Source organism: Leucopleurus acutus (assembly GCF_964270905.1).
Source record: "Leucopleurus acutus genome assembly, chromosome: 8".
NCBI classification, from domain to species: domain Eukaryota; kingdom Metazoa; phylum Chordata; class Mammalia; order Artiodactyla; family Delphinidae; genus Leucopleurus; species Leucopleurus acutus.
In genome coordinates, this window is record NC_139151.1 from 90,333,672 (window position 1) to 90,360,590 (window position 26,919).

General features: G+C 35.6%; 1 long non-coding RNA gene across 1 annotated transcript in view; it reads right to left on the reverse strand.

Moving 5' to 3' along the window:
• LOC309964695 overlaps positions 1 to 26,919 on the reverse strand; it is a 312,889-nt gene that overhangs the window by 21,553 nt on the left and 264,417 nt on the right. The gene's annotated exons all lie outside the window — the stretch shown is intronic.

Below are 26,919 nucleotides of genomic sequence, written 5' to 3' on the forward strand. Positions count from 1 at the left end.
CAGATCCTGCTACCTGAAATCTCATCCAATCAGATGCCATCAATTAGTAACATTATGCTGGAGACTTTCACAACCCTATTGTTAGCCCAGTTTTCCCAACTGAGCTCCAGACCATGTTTTCAAATGTTTACTGGTCTTCTTCAGTTTAATGTCGCACCGTTTTTCAAATTCAAAGAGACCCCAAAGAATTTCCACCTTCTCTACCACCCAAACCTATTTCTTCTTCTTTGTTCTCTAAATCAGGGAATGGAACCACACCGCAGTAATATCCCCAAGTTAGAGATTAAGTTTAACCATTTTTTCCTTTCTCTTGTATACCTAAAATATATCCAACACTATATCTTGTTGAAAACCTAACAATCTCTTGAATCCATCCACTTCTTTCCATTCCCACTCCAGTGCTCTAAATGGCCACCATCTTATCTCAACCTATTATTCTTTTTTTTTTTTTTCTTTTTTTTTGCGGTACGCAGGCCTCTCACTCTTGCGGCCTCTCCCATTGCGGAGCACAGGCTCCGGACGCGCAGGCTCAGCGGCCATAGCTCACGGGTTCAGCTGCTCCACGGCACGTGGGATCCTCCTGGACCGGGGCACGAACCCGTGTCCCCTGCATCGGCAGGCGGACTCTCAACCACTGCGCCACCAGGGAAGCCCTCAACCTATTATTCTTGAAGTATTTTCTCCAGTCTCGTCTGTCCCCCTAAGTATGAGAAGCCTTTCCTGTATATTTTTCCTAATATGGACATCAGCAGCATCCCCCACTAGACCACATCTCTATGTATTTTTACAGCTGTATCTGCATACCTTGTATACACTAGTCTATAGTGTATATTCGTTATTTTTGTAATTATTGTTAAAAATGTATAAAGGACTGCTGAAAATTAAAAGTGATTATTTTGTTAGCCATGACAAAATGTATAAAAGAGAGTTGTATGATACAGAAAAAAAAAAGACTACAAGGAACAGATCTAGAACCAATGTCGTATGAGCTGATTTGTGCTGACAGCGATTTGAGAATATAATGGAAGGAACTTTAGTCTCGATTTGTATGTGTACATAGTTCCCAGCTGCCTAAAAGTCATTGAGGCAACAGGGAACTACATACACATACAAAGCCAAAACTGGACTTGCAGATTGTTAAGACAATCTACCACTCTGAGCACTTGGCACATTAAAAGACCAGAGGGTCAATTACATCAAAGAATCCTTGATGATAAAAGAGATTTTTTCACCTAGATAAAACCTAAAAGGCATCATGGGATATTTATTTATTATTGGAACCTGGTTCTAAAATCAAACATGTCCCAACTCAGCCAGATACCAATCTAAACAAGGTATCGATTGATTAAAAAGTGAGAAGCAACAAGACGAAACCAGTCAAATGCAGGGCTTATGTACTTTCAGCCTTGAACGCTAAGGTTCTTGAAGAACTTTCTGTTCATATCATCATAAAAATGGAAGAAGCCCCCTAATTTAAGCTGCCTACGGGGAATCATGCAGGGGAGTGTGAGTAAAGTTTTCTAGTCAATAAAATAAAATCAACAAAAAATTAAAGTCATTAATGTCAAGAATTAATAAATCCATTGACAAATCTATTGAAAATCAGAGTACCACTACTGTTTCTGTGTCCTAAACTTTTATCCTTAGGGCTTTGGATTTGTAATGGCATAACTACCTTGCCCTCACCCCTTTTAAAAATAAGGACTTCCCTCTATGAACACAGGTAGCTAATTCAATTTTGTATCATTTTGTTACTTGTTAGTTATTCACAAGCCTCTTCTATCACCTTCACAGTATGTGAAAGCAGACGCGCTGCTTCTTTTTCGTGATGCCCAGTTTCATGCACAGGGCCTGGAACTCACAAAGCTTAGTAAAAGGAACTCACAAAGCTTAGTAAACATCTAAGCTTTAATGCATAGACTCGCTGATTATATCCAAGCAACCTTTTTCTTTAACTTCATTCTACCTGAGATCTTCCCATTCCAAAGAGAAACATTTCTCTGGCCAGGAATTCTCAACCATGCTGCAAAATTAAAATCACCTAGGAAACAATTTTAAAAAAACAAATTGGCTCATCCCCTACACCAGTTAAATCAGAGAAAGACTAAAAGATCAAAGACAAGCAAGTCTAAGAACTATCCTGGACTGCTTGTTAAAATTCAGATTCCTGGGCCATACGGCCAGAGAACCTGATTCATTATACTTAGGTGGGGCATTGGGATCTTCATTCAAAGAAGTACCCTCTAGGTTGTGATCGTTAGCGTTCATGTTGACACGGCAGTGCTGGGTTTAGTCTCCTGCATAATGTGTCTGTGTACAGCTAAGCCCAGATTCAACACTTAAAAGGTTAATAGAGTTTGGCAATGCCTTCACAATAGCCATGAGCTAATTATATTGGGGATGGAATCCATTCCAGAAAACCTATATTTTAAATGGAAAATAATGCCTTCTTAATAAGCCTCTATTGTCATCACATGCCAATAATTGATAGCTGGGTTTTGCTATACGAAATTTCATAATTGTTGAATGCTCTCTTGGTGATTTGCTTTATGTTAGTCCCGCTATGCCAAACTCCTTGAGGTTATGAATGGTTAGAAGCATAGAATATGGAATTAGACCTGGATTTTGGTCCCAGCTCTATTACTTTCTAACTCAACCACATGTCCATACAGTCTGCTCCTCTGTAAAATGAATACAAATGCACTTAACTCATAGGGTTGATTGGACATCATTTAGGTGAAATGCTTAGCACAGCACACGTCAGGCACTCTCTATTGTTTTAAAGCTACCACCTACTTCTTTATAATACTTTGTATACTATTTTGCACCTGGCACAAGCCTGGGCATTTTACAGCTATTTACTAAATATTTATAATTGCACAATAGTAAAAGGAACTCACATTTTAAAAATGTTTACTGGACGTACAGTACTGTGCTAATGCTTTGCATTCATTATCAGATTACAACTCACAACAAACTCATAGCAAAGTTGGCAGATAGAAAACTACATTCAGAGAGTTTGGGTAACTTGACTAGAGTCAGAATGTTAATGAGAGGCAGCATTGAGATTGGAACCTACCGCTGACTTCAATGCCAATATTCCTTCCATTGCACTATACAGCACCGACCTCGAGAGGAGCACATGCCAGGGTTCCATTTAGAGGCTCACTCTGGCCGTCTGACTCTGCTTTCCCATGGAGTAAGGAAGTCACAGGGAACACGTTCAAGAGAGCATGACCATTAAAGTCTGCACCCACATTCTAATACATACTCCAGTGAGCCAGAACCCCAGATTTCCCTACCCAAACATCCCTGGGCCAACTTAAGGCAGAATATGGCATGCCTCAAGGCCTGAGGGAGGGCCAAGATGCAGCATGGTCGACTTAGGAAGTTTATTGGCTTCGTGGTCCCTGGAGGAGCTTGATGGAACAGGGAAGAGAGAAGAGAAGGGGATGAAGCTTCAGCATGACTATCCCTAAGCCATCACGTTCTGGGAGTCTTAATGCATCATACCTGTCCATTTCTTTTTAACAAAACTACCCGGTTAATAATAATTATTATATGGGAAAATATTTTTTCACACACATTTCCTCAAGTAATCCATGCATCATATCATTGAGGGAATATAAGCCCCAATTAGGAGATGCGAAAACTTAGAGTCAATACAAGAATGAGAATTTTGTAGAGACATTCTGACTGACCCCAAAGACATGCTTTTTTAAGCACAGCCTTCTGTGAGCTTTCTTGAATTTTTGTTTGTTTGTTTCCAGTAGAAAGCAGAAGTAGAGTGGGAGGACCATGCCTTTTATTCATCCATCCATTCATCCTACTGTCCATCTACCCATTCCTCCATGTTTGTTAAGAACCTATTCTATATTTAGCATTGAGGATAGGATGCACACCTAGCCACATGAAACAGACTAACTAGTGCTTTAACAACGGGTGCCTCTCTCTCCTAAAGGGTAAAGTATAAGCTTTTCTCAGGAAAGGGCTTAAGAAAATGAAAAATTATTGCTTTTCAGTGGATCTGCTTATTTACTCAGGTGAGCTACAAGCCTGACCTCACCTACCCACACACAACCCCTCCCCTGTAAACAAAACATCCAAAAAATAATCACTGAGTAATTCCATTGGCACCAATACCTATCTTTGGTTTGAATATTCGTTTCTATGAAATGATTTTAAAATATCCAATCACACCCAACTTAGGCGAAGCAATTCCCTAAAATAAATCTGTGACAGCTCTGGCCTCACTTGGCTTCTGTGGGGTCTTGCTGTATGCTGTCCTATCTTAGGACACTGGAAAATATCTCTTGCACAGATTGGAGACAAACAACTTATGGATTTTCTCTTTTCTAAAATGTATAAGTTGATCAGTATAACAGTTGACCACTAATAGATAATTACCATACTTTATTGGTAATTGTCTAGCTGTCAGACCCCCATCCTAATACTTTACATACATATATTACCTCACATAATGCCTCACAACTACTTCATGGTGTAGTTAGCCTATTATTCTCATTTTACAGATGAATAAACTGAGGGTTCAGAGCTTAAATTGTTTCCTTTCTAGTGATTGGTGGAGGCAAGATTCAAACAGGCATTTTAAATCTAGGGACTTAAACTTATAAGGACTTCACTATAAAGCTGCTTACTTAGTTGCAGCTCTAGGAAATATTCTTTCTCCTGAAGAAAACACATATATAATATATACTATTATATAGTAAAATAGTTTATTATATAGATATATATTTCATAGCAGTAGCTTAAGCAGACTAACCATGGGAAAAAAAATATCAGACTTTTATGTTGGTTACCTGGGACACATGAGTAGTGTCATCTTCACATAACTTTGTATTGTACTGTTTTTCCTATTAAAAGGGTATATGTTGATTTTGCAGTTTAAAAAATAAAACAAAGAAGAAAGAAGAAAAGGAGATGAAAAAGAAAACAAAGAAGAAAAAGAAGAAAGGAAGAAGAGAAGAATACTAACAGGATTAAGCATGTAAGAAATGTCAACACTGATAGTGAAATAAATATGTGACATAAAATATAATATTTTGAAGATATACAGATTGAATGATTTTCTAATAAAAAAGGACAATAAAAATATTGAGGTGTTAGAACACATTTAATTACATTTGAAAAAGAATAAAGCTATTTTGAGGTGTTCCTATTTTCATCCTCTAGCCTGTGATCACCTTAAGATGTTATTTTCATCATAGGTTTCAATAGAAACGCTCAGGGGCAGAATCACAAACTTACCCCATCTTGCTAAAGCTGGAGGTGAAGCTCTTCATTCTGCACCCCCTCCACTTATCTTCCTCTGTCCAAGGAGAGATATATGATAGGAGGAACCTTTGACTGGTTATCCATGAAATTCAACTTCCTGTCTTCTGTGAAGCTTCTATCTTTCTTATCCCAAATAAGGCATGTGACTGCCACATCCTTAAAAATGTCCACTGATGGGAAATCACAACTTTCTTTATTCCTACATCCCAGGTCCCATCTATACTCACAATTTGAAATGTATTAACTCCTTTGAGCCTCAGGAATTATGTTGGCCGTTTAAACTCATTCTTATGATAAAAGTACATAGTTGACAACTAATACTATGCCTTGCACAAATAGTCAGTGTATATGGATACACATTTATATCCATTCAGCTGTCAGCAAGTATTGGTCGAAAACGAAGTCACATGGCAAATGGTGTACCATATATATGTATGGTATTATTATTAACCCGGGAAGTAAGTTCTAGTCATCTGATTCCATGCAGTGTTAAAAACAAAGTTTCCATGCAGTTTTGCCACTTCAAGTCCATTTTAACCTCCATCAGAAACTTTATTCTTTGCTTCTACTGACAGTCTGTAGGGTTTGCCATTACATAGGATCAATCTGCCTGTGGTTACTAAAGCATTTAGATTGGCAGTTTCCAACTCTAGTGTACATCAGAACTATAAGGGGATCTTTAAAAAAAAATGCCGCTTTGACTCCACCCTAGATCAGTTCAATTAGAATCTCTGAAATACACATGGAGCTTGAATATCACTATTTTAAAAAAATCTTCCAAGGTGCTTCTAATGTAGTCAGAATTGAGAAAGGCTGAGTTAGACAGTTAAGTGGGAAGCAGAGGCTATGGATAGAATCTTTATGGGAAAATGATCTGGGTAGGAGCTTTTCTTATCTTGGATTACCAGGCAAAGAAGTTCATTATTCCACAAGGAGATTTGGAACTTGCTCCAAAGCACTTGGAAGATAGATTGAAAGTTGAAATATATGTCAAGTCAGAATCCTCAAAATGTTAGATATTAGATTTAGTGAATTTGGGGGCACATTTCAACTGGCCTGCCAACTTTCAATTGCTCTGCAATTATTATCCAAAATGTACTTGAAACCAGCTTAATTTATTCTTTTATCTTCTCTTTGATGTAACTATAGATGGAAGTAGAATGCAATGTAATTGTGTTATTTCAGACAATAAAACAAATCATCTACCACAGGGAAGTAATCAAGCCATTTAAATTTGTCATGGTTGCCTGAACACCTGTCGTTTTTTATTTTTAGGCCTAACTATATCCCCCTAATAATTCTAGTTGAAAAGGAATCATCAACACAGCAAAGTAAACATTTCTTCAAGAAAATAGCATTTAACTGAAGCGTCTAATCAACACATAAGCTCAGCATAGAATAGTACGAAAGTTTCTAGGGAATACTCACATTTAAGAGGCATTGGCTTTATTCCTTTCTTTAGAAAAAGAAAGCCTTCTTGATCAAAACCTATTTGCTTGTTTTCTTTTGATAATGAGATTCTTGTTAATTCGCTTTGAAGCAGTGAAAAACATTGAAGTTGGTAATAAATTCTGCAACCAGTGAAGCACTAAAGGCATCTCAAAGACATTATTTTCAGTCATGGGCAAGGGTCCAATGCAAAATTTTACTTATGCATAAATAGCACTCTGTTTCAACCTGTAATATACTAATGGGCAGTGTAGAAATCGGATAGTGAAAGAAAGTTCTAAAGAATGCAGATATGGGACTTCAGAGTCAAACTATTACAATTTATTTAATACCACATAAGTGATGACTTATGCTTGCAGAGACTAGTTTCTATGTCCTACACCAGGGGTTGGCAAACTATCTGTGAAGAGTCAAATGGTAACTATTTTAGACTTTTTGTTCCATATGGTCCCATCTGCAATTAAACTCTATCATTGTAGTGTGAGAGCAATCATAGACAATAAATACATAAATAGATGGGCTTCTCTGCGTTCCATTAAATTTTATTTGCTAGCAGTGCGCATTGACAGGTGGGTAGTAGTTTACTGACCCTGATTCAAATAAACTTCTTTGAAAGTGAAATTCTGCCTCTTGGACCCACATCACTGATCTGGAGATTGATTCTACACAGTTGGCAAGATTTCTGATGTACCTGTTGCTTTCTGGTCAGTTGATTTGAGATTTCCAAAACTTTCTGCTAGCATATTTTAGAAAAATCAAAGGATGGGATAATGCTAAAAGGAAATGTGGCAGAAAAGAGGCCACGTTTAAAATAAGTGTGGGGCTTTTAAGGTCGCTTCTAACCCCTTAAAAACTGAGTAAAGAGTAGGGAGACTGTTTGGGCAACACTAACCACAAATTATATGTAAGAGTTTGAAGCCACGAAACAAAAATAGCTAAGTTTTGCAAAAGTTTCCTTTCAAATTAACTGACACATTTCTATGGTGTTTGGTAACTGGCACACTCCTTGTACTTCAAAATGCTTTGCATTTTCATTTGTGACAACTTTGTGTTTTAGTATAATGTAATCAAATTTTCCATTTCTCAAGGACCACGCCCCCAGAATTTAGAGAAAAACAAAGTGAACTCAAAATTCTAAAACTGCATCATGTTAGACATTTTCTAAATGTCTTCAGACTGAAAACACACTGCTTGACAGAAATATGATTGAGGCCAGGAGGTGAGATCCCAAGAGCCCAAATTAACTCAGCTCTGTAGAGTAAGCTAGTCCTTAGAAGTATCAAGAAGAGAGAAGGACTTGGCATAGACTTTGCAAAATCATAAACTCTGCTTTTTAAATTATTCCTTTTACATCCCTAATGGATTTCTTCAGGGCCACATTTTCAAAGTCTCAGTTTCAGGTCACTGAAAGGGTTCTGTAATGCTGAAACGCATTTCCAAGACACGGAAATGGTTTAGGACCAGAGTTTTTGTGTGTGATTAACTTTTGTGGGGCATATTCCCTTTTATGGACCCGTAAAAGAGAGGCTGAGTGAAATTAAATTATATTATTAACTGCTTTCTTCAATTCTTTCTTTGAGGAACTTATTTATCAAACAGGATTTAATAAAGCAGTCTTTTTTATATAAACAACAAATGTAGTGGTAGAGTGCCTATTCCCCAAAATAGGAATTGGGACAAGAGGAATAAAAAGGATACACAATTCTGGTTCTAGTTTTCCCTTTCTGGGGTGGAATCTTCAAACTCATCCCTTATTTTTCTCAAAACAAACAAACAATAAAACATATCACTTTGTCTTAATAATGGAGGCAATTGGGAAAGTGGAGGAATACAAAATCAAATTTGTGAACCTGAGTGGTCTGAACTGAGAATTCAATAAACGTTAGCTATTAAAATTTTTATTAAAAGCATAATAATTATTATTTTTATCAATAATGTAGATACACAAATGACATATTGGGAAAGAACTGTTTTTCTCAGAAGGAAAAGAAAATATATGTAAAATAATGTGGCTTTAAAGTCAAAACCATTGTATCTTCACTATTTTGAATTTGTCTGAAACCAGTACACTAATTGATAAAGAAGTAAAAACACACTATTCAGCTTTCTCCTCTGAGGAGTTTAAGCTATGAAACTGCTAGTAGAGGAAAACAACTCTTCTATGCATTCACTAAAAATTTCTGTCCCTTAGCAAAAAAAGAAAGAAGAATATGCGCATGGGAAAGCAGCACATGGATTTACACTCACACACACACACGCACACAAATATTAGAGTCTTGCAATTGAAAAGAAGTAAAAAATGTATGGAAATTTGGAACCCAAAAATAAAAGCTAAAATATTATAACCAGTGATTGGGTGGCTACTAAGAAAATAAAAATATTTGAAATTGAAGACCTGTATAGTTGCAATTAGAACAGATGCAATGGTTTGATGATATTCTGTCCTTTTCCTTTAGGCTGATATTTCTATTCCATAAATTTCTTGACTGGAACTCAAGGACAAATGGGCAAATCTAATACAAGGTGACTTGATCCAAGAAAGTATGGTTAAATAATAATACTGTGCCAAATGCTTAAAGGAAGCTTATAAAACAAATATTTTAAAATGTAGAACATTTTCCATAGCCATGGAATAGCTGGACAAAACTTTCCAGGTATCAAATAAGATAAAGAACCATAAAAAGCATTTGTTTTGCAAACATGTTTGTGGTCATGCTTTTAGGATCAATGAATAAAAAGATAAAGGGTAAAAAGAAAAACTTAATACATATATTTGTTTCATTGGATACAGAGTTTAAATGCTTAATGAACTTCAATTAATCAATTAAAATATGGAAAGTAAAGATCATCAACTCCAGGCAGGGAATCCCTCTAAATTCTACACTAAATTTTCCATTTTGTGACACACTAAGAAGGCATGAAATGAAATGATGATGGACTTCCATGGATGCATGCTCGTAAACATCCAAAGAACCATAAAGAAACTAATGGAGAGTTCAAACCATTAGTATTACGTTTATAGACTGAGACTGTAATTTTTCTAAAGACCCTATGTCTAATTAAAAACTCCTTTTTCCTTTTTGCCTCTACTGTGTCCCCAGTTCTAACAATTATCATCTTGATCCAGGTGATGTTACCTGCTCATGATTCTTGATTTTTTTTAATGGTCTAATGGTTAGCACAGAAATATTTCACTCTGATCTGCACCCCAAGCATGGCAAATCCAGGCATCATGACTCAGCAAAAAGGATCCGAGTCTCCTTTTCTAAATGTTACTTATTAACGCAAAAGTCAATTATTATTGTGTGATGAATACATCTTGCTCTATATTGCTAAGCCAGCATGAACAGATAGCTTGTAGATAATGTTTGACTGGAAAATAAATTAGAAAGCATTGTCATTTACTTACCAATTTAATATCATTTCTCTTGGAACAAGTACCCCAAATTTTGAAAAGCTTTCAGATTCTTAGATTAATAATACATGTGATGAAAATAAACATTAAATGAGAGGCCCTTGAGGTGGAAGAGGTGTATTATAGTACTTCTTGTCTATGTCTTGGTGTTCACAGCAAGATGGTTACCTGCAATCTGGTCCCTAGAGGTTTCATTCATTTCATATTGGAGCTTCCACTTCCTTTTTTTGAAATTATCTTCTATATTCTACTCACAACTATAAAAGCCTGCATCCCTCCCATTCACCACAATTCTTATCTTACTACATTGGAAAATGACAACTGTGCTCTTTTGCTCTGAGCTACTATGACATCAATTAATGTTATTTGTTAGGTGATAACCTAATTTCATTCCCATAATGGACTCCGTAGTATTTTGAATTTCATGTTCCATTGTTCTTCCATTAAGTGCAAATTTTATTACTTCATTGTATATCAAGAGATGAAAGAACCTCCTAAAATGGATTAATTAGTTATTCAGGAAACTTATCAAAAGTATCTGTTTCTTGTTCTCTCAAAATGTTGTGAATTATAAACAAGTCTGGATATAGAAGTCATGCGTCCATGATTCCTCAGGAAATTTTCTTTATCTCCCACTAATAGTGGTCCCCTCATGTGATATAGGTAAGAAAGTACAGTTAATTTTTTAAAATCTAAGGCATTTTCCTGTCATTTCTTCAAGCCTAGCTAGATTGGGATTGATAACCTCACTGATTTACCATTTCATTCTCATAAATTAATCATTCTGATATAAATGTCTGTCCATATGTATTTTTCTTTTCCATGGGTACCTTATTGCCTATGAAATAAAGTCTAAATTCTTTAGCAGCTTCCCTTGTCCTCTGTCTTCTTCTCTTTCTCGTTAATATCAATCACCATGAATCTCTCTACTACCACCTTTCATTTCAAATTCCCTCAAAATAATCTATGCCATTGCCTCCTGCCCTGCTGGTTAATTTTCTCCCTCCATGGTAATACAGCCTCCTCTTCCCTTTTCACTGCACTCACACCAACATATACAATCATTCACTAAAACTGTTCTTGCTAGAGCGATCACTAACTTCCCAATTCCCAAATTCAGTGACTATTTTTAAATTTCTTAGATGGTTATATTTGTATTTATGCCCTTTGTAAAACTCTATTTGTCTAACTCTTGTAAATCTTCTCTTGGTTCTCCTCTTCATTTTTTTCTTCTTTATCTTCTTGTTCATCTGCTTCTTTAAACCTCAGGAACTTAACCCATGCCAATTTCTATTTCAAAGGCTCTGCCTTCACCCCTCCTTGTGTGGTAGAAATTCATTCTTCTCTTCTCCCTTTAAAAGCCACTACTATAAAGAAGCCTCCCAGGCTAGAAAAAAGTCCCTCAATTATCTGATTCTGAAATTTTACTTGATAGCACTTATCACAACTGCAATCAAACAATTATTTGTCCTTTGTCTTCCCTTTTTAGCCTGAGATTTATCTTCAAAGTGATAGCACCAGGGTCTAGCATAGAGCCTGGCACATCATAAAGACTCTAGGTATATTTCTTTAATGGATTTTTGAATAAATAATTTTCTCTTCCTTGCCACATCTATCAAATGTTGTTATTTCTCACAGTCCTATCCTTTACCCACTGAGTACTGTGTGGTCCCACTCTCTCACTTTTCACTCTAAATTTTATATTGATTACAGAAAGATAAATATCGCTAGTCCAGAAATCCTTCCTGCTGGAGAACTCTACTTGGATTTCTCATCAGTACTGTAGAACCAAATTGAAAGGGAGTCACTTATGTCAAGGACAAAATGGAGACAGCCAACACAAGGCACATGAAGAAAACTTAACCTAACCTTACAGAAATTTACAGGTCTATTCTAAGAAGTCAGCAGAGGTTACCAGCCAATCTCCAAACACTAAGTCTGTTCACACCATCTCTGAACTTGTTCACGTGACTCAGTTACCCTAATCCAAAAAGATAAAAAGAACAGTAGGCAACCAATCAGCTAAAAAAGCCAGATAAGTTTTGCATTTACCCCATAAAAATCCCTGAGTCTGTGCACAACTCAGAACTTGAGTTTCCCAGCTTGCAATTTGAAAGCCTTGCAATAAACTCATCGTTCCACTTTGCATTATTCAGTGTGCAGATTTTGGTTTTTGACAGTATTCGAACTTCATATATCTAACACTTAGTGAAGATATAACCTTCCTCCCCTAGCCACTCCCCCCGCCCCCAAGAACAGCATGTTCTACCTCAGCTGCTAACTATAAACATTATTTTCTAACCCTCATCCACCTCCATATTTCTACTAGTTAACAAATCTAAGAAATCTGGACTCCCTCTTCTCCCCCACCATCCAGTGAGAAACCAAGTCCAGATAACTCAGCTTGATTTTTTTTGTTTTTTTAATTGGACCCTTCAACACATCCCACCTATAATTTCCATTAATCCTCTCTTCACTGCAGTGATGAAGCACCCTCCTTAACTTTTTCATCTTCTGGCATGCGAGCAACCTATCCAAAGCTCAAATCTGAGTCCACTCAGTTACTTGACAATGTTAGTACTTCATCATTATCTATAAGCTAAATTCAACAGGTCAACAAGATCTACAAGGTCTTTAATCATTGTCTTAGTTTGTCTTTAGCAATCTCCAAATTCCCTGTTTTGCTCCAGCACCATCAAACCACTTGCATTTCCATCATATGTGATGTTGCTTGTTCCTTGACCTTGCTGTACATTGTGATGGAAAAGCTGATGGATCCCCTCCTTCTACCTGGCTAACTCCTGTTCATCTATTAGAGCTCAACCCAGGCTTCACTTCATAAAAGAAGCAAATGTGATTACCCCTCCCTCAACCACACTGCCCAGGTCTATTGCCTTTATCTCTGCTTATATTGTATGCACTGTCTCTTCCATTAAATACATCATATTACATTTGCAATACTGTAATACAGTACTCCTTGAAGGCAAAGACCGTTCTTATTCTTCATATTTCGGACAACTTTACTCACTGTCGGCAGATAGCAAGCACTCAATGAATGTTTCACAAATAAACAAATAAATGTATTTAGGAATGAAAAGATACTGAAAAGGGTCAAAGATTTAAAACTAACCACTCATGCCATGTTAAAAAGTCTACAACTAAGGCCCTATTCTCAAGTCTATCACTCATGCATTTACATGGCGAGACAACTTTCCCACTGTATTTCAGTGCTTGTCCATATTAACCATTAATTCTCTCATGTACCCATCTATTTTCTTCTGATATCTTCACTTTGGCTGCATTCATTGTATATTAATGGTAATGCTTTTATTAAGTATGAAAAATAACTAATGAAAATTGAAGGATGGATGCTTAAATTTCTCAGGAGTACTTGGTTGGTTAATTATCTTTTTAAAATTCAGGATTGTTCACTTGAGACTCCAGTTTTCAAAAGTTAAGCCTCTAGATTTTGCAGGTATGCCTTATGTTTTTTTCTCTCTTTTTTCTACTTCGCAAGCAAAAAATTATTGCCTGGTGTTTACCTCTTAAGTAGTTTAGACAGCTTTAGTGTGTTGTATTCTAAGAAAGATAAATATTGACTTCATGAAAACAATTTATATGTTTTCATGTAAGCAGTTTGGTGTGTGTATTCTAAGAAAGAAAAAAGTGACTTCATGAAAGCAGTTTATACCTTTTCATGTAAGTACAACAACTGAGATTGTTAAACGGGATTTATTTTAGTGGAAAGGGATTGGAACATGATTTTTTAGCTAATGTGTTTTTCATAAGTATATCCATCAATGACATTTGATTGGAATATAAAAGTAAATCATAAGGCAACCTTAAAAATAAAATACTAAACCTGATTGATTATGATAAAACTAGTTTGATTGATTCATTTTCATCTTTGAATGCCAGCTGATCTATAATGCTTTCCACTTGAAGTGCCCCTGTGAAATTCAATATGTCAATATTCAAACATTGCCATATTAACCAATCCAGTGCTTCAAAGGCATTGGCCTACCCATTTCATTAGTCCACTCGAAGGGACAAATAAGACTAACACCCAATTACCAAATTGTATCCCCAAAGAGGAGCCTCTTTTCCAGACCATGACCTACTAGAACATAAGAGGTGAAAGATTCTGAGGAGACTGTTAAAAATTTTCTATTCTGAATAATACATGTCATTGCTAAATCACCTGTAAACTACAATTCTCTTCTTTCACTCTTAGTTTTCTAATTTTTGTGCATTGGAAAGAGTTTAATTTCTTCATCTCTAAAGTGGAGATAGTACTTACTTTATAGGGCTTTGTAAGGACTGGAGAAGATGAGTGTAGATAAGGTAACTATAGTAACATGATCATTGCCATCCCCTGACAATAATTCCTCCTGGAGGGCAAGTTGTGCCTTCTGTACTTCTGTTGCACTCTACAGAGTGCTATCTGGAAACTCTTGTAGGGAATTTGACATTACAAGCATTTGTTCTTGTTATGACCTTGCCCAACTTAGAAGCAAATGTTCTGGTCACTGCTTATTAATGGCTAATGTTATTTGGCATTGCCATTAACAATGAGCTAAGAACATTAATATGGATCATGGAATCAAGGTGATATTACCAGATGATAAGTTTTGTAGGAGGGGGGTGACCAACCATTCTGGTTTGCCTTGAATTAAATGGTTTCTGGGATACAGGATGTCCACTGCTAAAACCAGAAAAGTCTGGGCAAACCAAAGTGAATTGGTCATTGAATCACATAGGGCTTAACTTTGTTTTGTTCACTGTTGTATAACCAGAGTCTTGAATACGACCTGGAATTAAGTAGGTTTCTCAAATGATATTCACTATGTGCATGAATCCATTCCAACATAAAAATAATCTATGTTTTACACTTTTACCATTTACTTTTTTTTCCCAGTGATTAGTTTTCTTTCTATTTTATGTTTATGGCTTCAAAATATTGATAGTTGTACATGCAGACAAGTGAACTATTCAGGGAATATTTAATTCATTAATTAAAACAGTCACATACAATTCTTTCTAGGCTCAACACATAAGAAAACAGGTGAAAGCACTTTCTGAGCTATAAAGCACAGAGTTTTTATTTTTGAATTATCTTATGAATACCTAATGGTATCCCACTAATTTCCACAAACCCAGTTTATTTCTGACATTAATCTAATTGTAGATTTTTACACCTTAACATCAGTGCTTCCTCTGATTACTAATATGGCTTTTAAATAACTATCAAAAGTCACTTTCAGTATTTATTACAAATTGAATTTTATAAGAGTTTAAAGTTAATGTCAATAAATTGAAACGATGTTGGCCAATAAATGAGATTTTTATCTCTTTAGCATATACTGTCTGATGAATAACCTATATATATACATATTGGCATCTATCTGTCTTTCATAGGAAGTTGGGTAACAAGTTTACTTTCATAAAATTATATAGATATAAATATATATTCTATATCTTTTTAAGCATTTTTCAATATTGTGAATTTCCTGCTTTCTTCCTTTTTCTTCAAGGTAGAAGTTACATTAATCATAATAAAATATCAGATCTCTTAAGTGGAGTTCAAGAATAGAAATAAAAAGAGGCACCACCCCTACAATGCCTAGGAAATAATTTATTCACCTATATGAGTTGCTCCCAATATTGATAGGATTGAACTCCAGATTGCATAACTAAATGTTGTGTAGAAGTGACAGATTCTCATTTTATAGTACTTCTAGAAAACTTGAAAACATGCTGAGGAAAGAAAGCCAGGGAAAAAATATACTTCCACATAGAATAAAGATATTCTATTCTATTAGAATATCTATATTCTAATAGAGTATCCTATTTTCTATTCTAAAAAACAAAAGTGCAATTGAGCTCATAAAGGCTAGCGTTAACTTTGTAAGAGTGACTTATTTGCAAGACTCTTGAAAAACTTTTAGGTGAGAATACATAGCTACATGACATTTTTATGGTCAGAATTAACAAAAGTTCATTGTTTTTTAAAAGTTCACTTATGTAAGAAATATCTTTACGAGCATGAGTTAGTCTGCTTGAGAGCTGTTGGAAAGAGAAACTTTATTACTTCTCTCTTTCATTTTGTAAAACTTTATTTTTTTAAAAATAGAACTAGCCATAGGACGAGGAAGTCCAATTCAACATTTGACTTTTGAGGCATTTTACAAATTCTGTTATAGTTAATTATTTTCATAACGATTCCATTAGTAAAGAAACCCTTGATTTCCGTAGTATTACAAATTATTTGATTTAAAATTTTATAGTAGCTACCATAAAAAAGTATATATCAGAAAATACATCATAATTACTCTTGTGTACGTTTTAATATATTTAGTTCAATTGAGGCTTCATTTATTTTTCTCAGAATTATACACTGTACAAAACTAGCAACTGTGTTTAAACAGAAATTAAGTTCCACTTGGGGGACTTCCCTGGTGGTCCAGTGGTTAAGATTTCATGCTTCCACTGCAGGGGACGCGGGTTCCGTCCCTAGTCGGGAGACTAAGATCCCGCTTACCGCGCAGTGTGGCCATAAAAAAAATAAAGAAGAGAGAGAAATTAAGTTCCAGTTTATTTTTATCACTTTTAACGTGGAACTAAGGGCTGCAAAGTAAGGAGATTTACTAATTGTCATTCAGAAACCTTACTGATATAGAGACATAATAGATGGTAGGGATTCCCATAATGGATGGGCTTCGGTCATGATCTCCTAGGGCTGAGCTGGGTGGATATTCTGCTAAGTTCCCAGGGTTGCAGAACTTAAATCAGAATGGGTTTTGTTGCCACCACAGAGACCAGCCCCTCTCCTTCAAACAGCGTTGAATCTTCTCTTTTATCCAAGTAAAAAGCCATATATTAACTACTTCTGCCAACCAGATAAAGATGGGATTGATGCCATTGGGACAAATTCAAATTCAGCATCAAATATCTAATAAAAGATAAAGATGGGATTGATGCCATTGGGACAAATTCAAATTCAGCATCAAATATCTAATAAAAGGTTATTCATTAATAACCTGAAAAATGAAATGAAATTACTGGAACAAATACTGAAAGATAAGTCTTCATGGTCTGGAGTTTTGTGAAGGTTTGTTTTCTGTATTTTGCTCAGGACATATATGAGTATCCTCATTTAGTGTGCGTTAACAAAATTTATGAAATGAAAAGATTTTCCAATATCATGTGCTTCCATTTAAATAGATTAATACATTGTCTGTCCTGTAGCAACACCCTCCCCTTCTTTTTTTCTTTTTATTTATTCTGGGCAGAAGCAAAAAAGAACAGTAGATTTCTCACTGCCGCTAAACACTTATTATACAATTTAATTATATAATTTTATATGTAATTTGTATATTTTCTCAATGTTAAGAAAGGTTGAAAGTTCAGAAGGTTTTTTTTTTAAATAAGTTTATTTATTTATTTGTTTTTGGCTACGTTGGGTCTTTGTAACTGCGCGCAGGCCGTCTCTAGTTGCGGCGAGCGGGGACTAGTCTTTGTTGCAGTGTGCGGGCTTCTCATTGTGGTGGCTTCTCTTGTTGCAGAGCATGGGCTCTAGGCACACCCACTTCAGTGTTTGTGGCACATGAGCTCAGTAGTTGTGGCTCATGGGCTCTAGAGCACAGGCTCAGTAGTTGTGGCACACGGGCTTAGTTGCTCTGGGTCATGTGGGATCATCCTGGACCAGGGCTCGAACCTGTGTCCCCTGCATTGGCAGGCAGATTCTTAACCAATGCACCACAAGGGGAGCCCAGAAAGTTCAGAAGTTTTGTTGGCAGCACTTAAAAAAAACAAAATGACAGGAAGTGGTATGTGTTGTAAGAATGCTTCATTCAGTACCTAAATTTGGATCTTAATTGACAGTGCACTATCAGTAATTCTAGGAAGTTTCTTTTTTCTCTCCTAGAGCCAGATGTATCTTATTTTATGTCCTGGAAAGACAACAGAATCACAGCTGATTTCTATCTAAAACAGAGTTTGTGGGAATTCATATTTCTTCTTATGGCAGAGGAGAAAAAATACGAGGTACATTGATGTTTTAAGGCAACTGTTTAGACTCATTTTTATCTGAAGTAGCTTTTGTACAGAAATCACTTCCTAATCAAATATAAGAATGTGTATATTTTTGGGGGGAGAGATATCTTTATAAGAGATTTGACTCTGTGAAAATCCATATTATGAGAAAAGGACAAATGGCTTCCTAAAAGACTATGACTCCTCACTCAGGCATTCACGTTACATCTGTGATATTTAATGACATAATTATCTTCAATATTATTATTAAAACCAGTAAGACAAAGCACTAAATAAACAATTTAACACATTATTTAAAACTTACATTGCAGAGGACAGACAGCAGAAGCAAGAAGAACTACAATCCTGCAGCCTGTGGAACAAAAACCACATTCACAGAAAGAGAGACAAGATGAAAAGGCAGAGGGCTATGTATCAGATGAAGGAACAAGATAAAACCCCAGAAAAACAACTAAATGAAGTGGAGATAGGCAACCTTCCAGAAAAAGAATTCAGAAAAATGACAGTGAAGATGATCCAGGACCTTGGGGAAAAAATGGAGGCAAAGATCGAAAAGATGCAAGAAATGTTTAACAAAGACCTAGGAGAATTAAAGAATAAACAGAGATGAACAATACAGTAACTGAAATGAAAACTACACTAGAAGGAATCAATAGCAGAATAACTGAGGCAGAAAAACGGATAAGTGACCTGGAAGACAGAATGGTGGGATTCACTGATGCAGAACAGAATAAAGAAAAAAGAATGAAAAGAAATGAAGACAGCCTAAGAGACCTCTGAGAAAACACTAAATGCAACAACATTTGCATTATAGGGGTTCCAGAGGAGAAGAGAGAGAGAATGCACCCGAGAAAATATTTGAAGAGATTATAGTTGAAAACTTCCCTAACATGGGAAAGGAAATAGCCACTCAAGTCCAGGAAGTGCAGAGAGTCCCATACAGGATAAACCCAGGGAGAAACAGGTTGAGACACATAGTAATCAAACTGGCAAAAATCAAAGACAAAGAAAAATTATTAAAAGCAGCAAGGGAAAAATGACAAATAACATACAAGGGAACTCCCATAAGGTTAACAACTGATTTCTCAGCAGAAACTCTACAAGCCAGAAGGGAGTGGCATGATATACTTAAAGTGATGAAAGGGAAGAATCTACAGCCAAGATTACTCTACCCAGCAAGGATCACATTCAGATTCAATGGAGAAATCAAAAGCTTTACAGACAAGCAAAAGCTAAGAGAATTCAGCACCACTAAACCAGCTCTACAACAAATGCTAAAGGAACTTCTCTAACTGGGAAACACAAGAGAAAAAAGGACCTACAAAAAAAACCCCAAAATAATTAAGAAAATGGTAATAGGAACATACATATTGAAAATTACCTTAAACGTGAATGGATTAAATGCTCCAACCAAAAGACACAGGCTCACTGAATGGATACAAAAACAAGACTTATATATATGCTGTCTAAAAGAGACCCATATCAGACCTAGGGATGCCTACAGACTGAAAGTGAGGGGATGGAAAAAGATATTCCATGCAAATGGAAATCAAAAGAAAGCTGGAGTAGCAATACTCATATCAGATAAAATAGACTTTAAAATAAAGAATGTTACAAGAGACAAGGAAGGACACTACATAATGATCAGGGGATCAATCCAAGAAGAAGATAGAACAATTATAAATATATATGGCACCCAACATAGGAGCACCTCAATACATAAGGCAATGGCTAACCACTACAAAAGAGGTAATCGACAGTAACACAATAATAGTAGGGAACTTTAACACCTCACTTACACCAATGGGCAGATCATCGAAAATGAAAATAAATAAGGAAAAAGAAGCTCTAAATGACACAATAGACCAGATAGATTTAATTGATATTTATAGGACATTCCAACCAAAAACAGCAGATTACACTTTCTTCTCAAGTGCACATGGAACATTCTCCAGGATAGATCACATCTTCGGTCACAAATCAAGCCTCAGTAAATTTAAGAAAATTGAAATCATATCAAGCATCTTTTCTGACCACAACACTATGAGATTAGAAATGAATTTCAGGGAAAAAAATGTAAAAAACGTAAAAAACACAAAAACATGGAGTCTAAACAATACGTTACTAAATAACCAAGAGATCACTGAAGAAATCAAAAAATACCTAGAGACAAATGACAATGAAAATATGACGATCCAAAATCTATGGGATGCAGCAAAAGTGGTTCTAAGAGGGAAGTTTATAGCTATACAAGCCTACGTCAAGAAACAAGAAAAATCTCAAATAAGCAATCTAACCTTACACCTGAAGAAACTAGAGAAAGAAGAACAAACAAAGCCTAAACTTAGCAGAAGGAAAGAAATCATAAAGATTATAGCAGAAATAAATTAAATAGAAACAAAAAAATAGCAAAGATCAATAAAACTAAAAGCTGGTTCTTTGAGAAGATAAACAAAATTGATAAACCATTAGCCAAACTCATCAGGAAAAAGATAGAGAGGACTCAAATCAATAAAATTAGAAATGAAAAAGGAGAAGTTACAACAACCACCACAGAAATACAAAGCATCCTAAGAGACTACTACAAGCAACTCCATGCCAATAAAATGGACAACCTGGAAGAAACAGACAAATTCGTAACAAGGTATAACCTTCCAAGACTGAACCAGGAAGAAATAGGAAATATGGACAGACCAATCACAAGTAATGAAATTGAAACTGTGATTAAAAATCTTCCAACAAACAGAAGTCCAGGACCAGATGGCCTCACAGGTGAATTCTATCAAACATTTAGAAAAGAGCTAACACCCATTCTTCTCAAACTTTTCTAAAAAATTGCAGAGAAAGGAACACTCCCAAACTCATTCTGTGAGGTCACCATCACCCTGACACCATAGCCAGACAAAGATAATACAAAAAAAAGAAAATTACAGACCAATATCACTGATGAATATAGATGCAAAAATCCTCAACACAACACTAGCAAACAGAATCCAACAACACATTAAAAGGATTACACACCATGATCAAGTGAGATTTATCCCAGGGATGCAAGGATTCCTCAATATACGCAAATAAATCAATGTGATACACCATATTAACAAATTGAAGAATAAAAACCATATGATCATCTCAAAAGATGCAGAAAAAGCTTTTGACAAAATTCAACATCCATTTATGATAAAAACTCTCCAGAAAGTGGGCATAGAGGGAACCTACCTCAACATAATAAAGGCCATATATGACAAACCCACAGCAAACATCATTCTCAATGGTGAAAAACTGAAAGCATTTCCTCTAAGATCAGGAACAAGACAAGGATGTCCACTCTTGCCACTATTATTCAACATAGTTTTGGAAGTCCTAGCCATAGCAATCAGAGAAGAAAAAGAAATAAAAAGAATACAAATTGGAAAAGAAGTAAAACTGTCACTGTTGGCAGATGACATGATAGTATACGTAGAGAATCCTAAAGATGCCACCAGAAAACTACTAGAGCTAATCAATGAATTTGGTAAAGTTGCAGGATACAAAATTAATGCACAGAAATCTCTTGCATTCCTATACACTAACGATGAAAAAGCTGAAAGAGAAATTAAGGATGCACTCTCATTTACCATTGCAACAAAAAGAATAAAATACTTACGAATAAACTTACCTAGGGAGACAAAAGACCTATAGGCAGAAAACTATAAGACACTGATGAAAGTAATTAGAGATGATACCAACAGATGGAGAGATATACCATGTTCTTGGATTGGAAGAATCAATATTGTGAAAATGACTATACTACCCAAAGCAATCTATAGATTCAACGTAATCCCTATCAAATTACCAATGGCATTTGTTACGGAATTAAAACAAAAAATCTTAACATTTGTATGGAGACACAAAAGACCCCGAATAGCCAAAGCAGTCTTGAGGGAAACAAAAGGAGCTGGAGGAATCTGACTCCCTGACTTCAGACTATACTACAAAGCTACAATAATCAAGACAATATGGTACTGGCACATAAACAGAAACATAGATCAATGGAACAAGATAGAAAGCCCAGAGATAAACCTATGCACCTATGGTCAACTAATCTATGACAAAGGAGGCAAGGATATACAATGGAGAAAAGACAGTCTCTTCAATAAGTGGTGCTGGGAAAACTGGACAGCTACGTGTAAAAGAATAAAATTAGAACACTCCCTAACACCATACACAAAAATAAACTCAAAATGGATTTGAGACCTAAATGTAAGACCGGAAACTATAAAACTCTTAGAGGAAAACATAGGAAGAACACTCTTTGACATAAATCACAGCAAGATCTTTTTTGATCCACCTCCTAGAGTAATGGAAATAAAAACAAAAATAAACAAATGGGAGCTAATGGAACTTCAAAGCTTTTGCACAGCAAAGGAAACCATAAACAAGACGAAAAGACAACCCTCAGAATGGGAGAAAATATTTGCAAATGAATCAAAGGACAAAGGATTTATCTCCAATATATATAAACAGCTCATACAGCTCAATATTAAAAAAACAAACAACCCAATACAAAAATGGGCAGAAAACCTAAATAGACATTTCTCCAAAGAAGACATACAGGTGGCCAATAAGCACATGAAAAGCTACTCAACATCATTAATTATTAGAGAAATGCAAATCAAAACTACAATGAGGTATCACCTTACACCAGTTAGAATGGGCATCATAGAAAATGTACAAGCAATAAATGCTGGAGAGGGTGTGGAGAAAAGGGAACCTTCTTGCACAGTTGGTGGGAATGCAAATTGATACAGCCACTATGGAGAACAGTATGTAGGTCCCTTAAAAAACTAAAAATAGAATTACCATATGATCCAGCAATCCCATTACTGGGCCTATACCCAGAGAAAACTGTAATTCAAAAGGACACATGCACCCCAATGTTCCTTGCAGCACTATTTACAATAGCCAGGTCATGGAAGCAACCTAAATGCCCATCAACAGACGAATGGATAAAGAAAATGTGGTACATATATACAATGGAATATTACTCAGCCATAAAAGGGACGAAATTGGGTCATTTGTTAAGACGTAGATGGATCTAGAGACTGTCATACAGAGTGAAGGAAGTCAGAAAGAGAAAAACAAATATCATATATTAACGCATATATGTGGAACCTAGAAAAATGGTACAGATGAAGCGGTTTGCAGGGCAGAAATTGAGACACAGATGTAGAGAACAAACGTATGGACACCAAGGGGGGAAGTGGCAGGGGGTGTGGGTGGGGATGGGATGAATTGGGCAATTGGGATTGACATGTATATACTGATGTGTATAAAATTGATGACTAATAAGAACCTGCTGTATAAAAATATAAATTAAAAAATAAAAATAAATTAAAAAAATAAAAAAATAACATTGCTTCAAAGCACCACACTGCTCATAAGCACTCATCTGAATCTTTTATTTATGAAAGTATGTTGAAGATTATCCCAAGAGGATAAAATATTCAGGTTTTTTCGTGTTTTTCTTTCACCTTGATCAATATTTACCTTGGAAATGTTGGATAACTTGGGGCCATCCAGTTAATTATTTTTTTTCATGTTTCAGTAAATCCTGTTCTATAAACTTTTCTTTCCTTTTCTTTCTCCCATGTAAATAACCCTTCTATTGTCAAGTTATTTCCCAACAGATCTATATTCAGAATTTCATAGTATGTAGGTTTTAAATAATATCCTGATTTTTAACTCTTTGATTATAAGGCCTAAAACCAATCATGGACTAGCAACATTTTCTTCCTCAAAAAAAGCATTGATCAATGTTCCAATCTAAAGTTCTAATTACCTATTTCAATCTTTGAAAAAGATGATATTTGATTCCAGAATATTCAGAATATGAGAGAAAATGATTAAAGCTATATCAGGGCCTATGTGTATGAATTATACCAAATTCTTCTAATATTTTGTCACCACAGATGTGTTTAGACATTTTCAAAAGAATTTAGGAGATTGAGGTGATAGCCAGGAATAAAAGGGTAAGATTCTGGAATAGAAAAAACTGTTGGAGAAGCTTCTTTCTAAAGCATTCTTTGATGTTTTCCCAAAGTAAACTGCGTAAGTTTAGTAGGAAATATGTATATACATACTAAAATTGTCATTAGGTTATTTTAACTTGGTTACTTGTAAATAGCATATTTTTGATGCACATGAGTATTTAAGAATACTGCCACTCGGTTGCCTTTGTTTAGAATAAAAAGAGCAACAGAAATAGAAGTGTGTTTTGCTACAAGGATAGACCAGATATTTAAATAGTCACATGGGCTTTCTGCTGTACCGAGGAAGTCCACTTTGTGTGATGGACTCTAATTAGTGCAGCTACCTTATTGAGGCACTCAAAGCCAAGTACATGATTGAGAGCAAATACAGACACTGCTAATCATACACATTTAGAATTCGTTTTAGTGTCCTTTAAATGATACAATTATAACACTATACCTTTCATCCCCAAAACCTGTAGTGAGGAACTTTTGTCAAAAGGATTTCTAAATTGACTGTAAAAGTCAAGTTTGGCTTAACCAATTTTTCATCAATATATGTATAGTTTTAAAAATAATTTCTAATATGTATTCATTAGGGCAACTATAATCTCTTACAGGACTGAAATGTATGCTTGACTTTCTTACCTAAATTTTTAGTTCAAGTTCACCTTTCATTCTGGTAGAATTTATCTAACTGCTCAGCCACCCCTCACAGTTGAAAGGAATTGTGTGCTGGAGCTAACTCCTTAAGAATTATAAGTTCAAATGAAAGAAGGCTTCCAATCAGCAAAGACAGAGCTTGGAGAACACAAACCAAGTAGAGAAGGCAGGATTCTTTCCCTTATGGATTTATACCAGTCTTCTTTGCATTAGCACTAGATATTCCTTGGTGATTGTTTGGTTGGTTGGTTTCTAAGCTGATCTACAGCTTAGAAATATATTAAGTACATTCAATATTGAATAGCTTGACAAATGACAGCCAGCATGGGTTTTCCCTTTTCTTGAGTCTTCTCCACAGTAAAAGCAAATGTGAACTGTGTTCCTAATAAAGGGAGGTAGGAAATGAGGGAGAAAAAAGCCCCTAAAAAATGGTGATCAAAAAATAGAGGCAAGATCCTCGTGTGGTCTCATTCATTTGCTATCTCTTCCTCCCAGTTCTCTGACCTATTTTGCTAGTAATGATTGGTTTTTTACACCTGGAGATCACAAAACCCTGGTGTGAGGTCCAGCCTGCGGAGTTATGTGTGAGTATCCAAGCTGCTCATTCATCAGGAGCTGAAGTTTTCCCTAGCTTAGTCAACTCTTGTCTCACCAATGAGGTGGCAGTTTTCAAGGGCCAGTAATAAGAGATGTATATTTTCACTATGCTTCACATAGATAAAGACAGAAGTCAGACACATACTATATTAAAATATCAGAAGAGTGCTGAGGTGCCAGTAACCAGAAAGTTCCTTTTTAACTTGGAAGCTAGTGTATGTTTCATACCAAAAAATTCCTCCAGTTCCTTGAAGTACCTTCAGTGAATTACCAGTGTATTAGCCTTGCTACCTCTTGGTAAGCATCCATCTGTCACAACAAATCCATACACTTCTTTACAGCCCTACAATCTGCATTTGGAAGAAGAGAGTCAGCTCTTCCAGAAGGATGGAAGAAACCATGAGGAGGTTTTAGTAATAACAGTAACCTGATATTTTGAAACTCTAAGGTCCTGATTTTCAGCCTTCCACCTAACAGTAAAATTAACTAGCCCCCAGTAATAAACTGATATTTCTTTAATCACATTATATAGATTGTGAGTGATTCAAAATCAGAAACCAGGTCTTGTTAATAGTGTGTCCACCCACTAACATCACTGTTTAACACATAGTAGGTCTTTAATAATTATTGTTGAATTGAACTGAGTTTGCTCACACTCAGCACCAAAAATGATTTTTCAACTTGGATAATTTAGTGTACCTTTGCATTCTGTGGTTGTACTTCATTTAGCCAGCAGAATTTTATTTAGGAGACAGAGAATCAATTATACTGAAACTTTCTTTCAAGTGGAATTGAATTTACTTCACAAAATCATCATTTTTTAATCTGAGCATTCTACAAAGGGTGACCCTAATGAGAAGGAAAAACCACCACAGCATCCTTGAATATAGATCAAAAACTCAAGTCATCCATTGAAACAGGACCCTGTAGAGATTGGTGCTGTGATTGGAGATTACTATAATATTATCTTTCTTAGAAAGTAGGAAATCTAATTACCTTCGTTTTTCACATTTGAGCCATACTACAAATGAGTTGTGTCCAGGTACAGAAAAAACAACAATATTTTATTTATAATCTTATTTTTAGCTTTTGATCTACAAATTCGGGTTCTAGATTTGTTTAAAAGATCATGGGTTTTATAGATGCTCATATGTAAATTAATCTATTATTTGCTTACTTTTTGTTTTCCATTGTATGGTCCTCCTCATAAATACAGAACAGGTCATTACATGAAAAATATAAGATCTTGCATTTTTTCCTTGTTCTCTCTTAAAAATCTATTTCTAATATTGCATTCCCCATTGGACTACTTCATAAGGGCATGAGAGGGGGAAAAGAAAAGACAGAGGAAAAAAAAGAAAGACAAAAGAGACTGGATCTCACCACTAGAATTCACCATAAAAATCTCAAAGTGTAACAGAATTCTTACAAAAT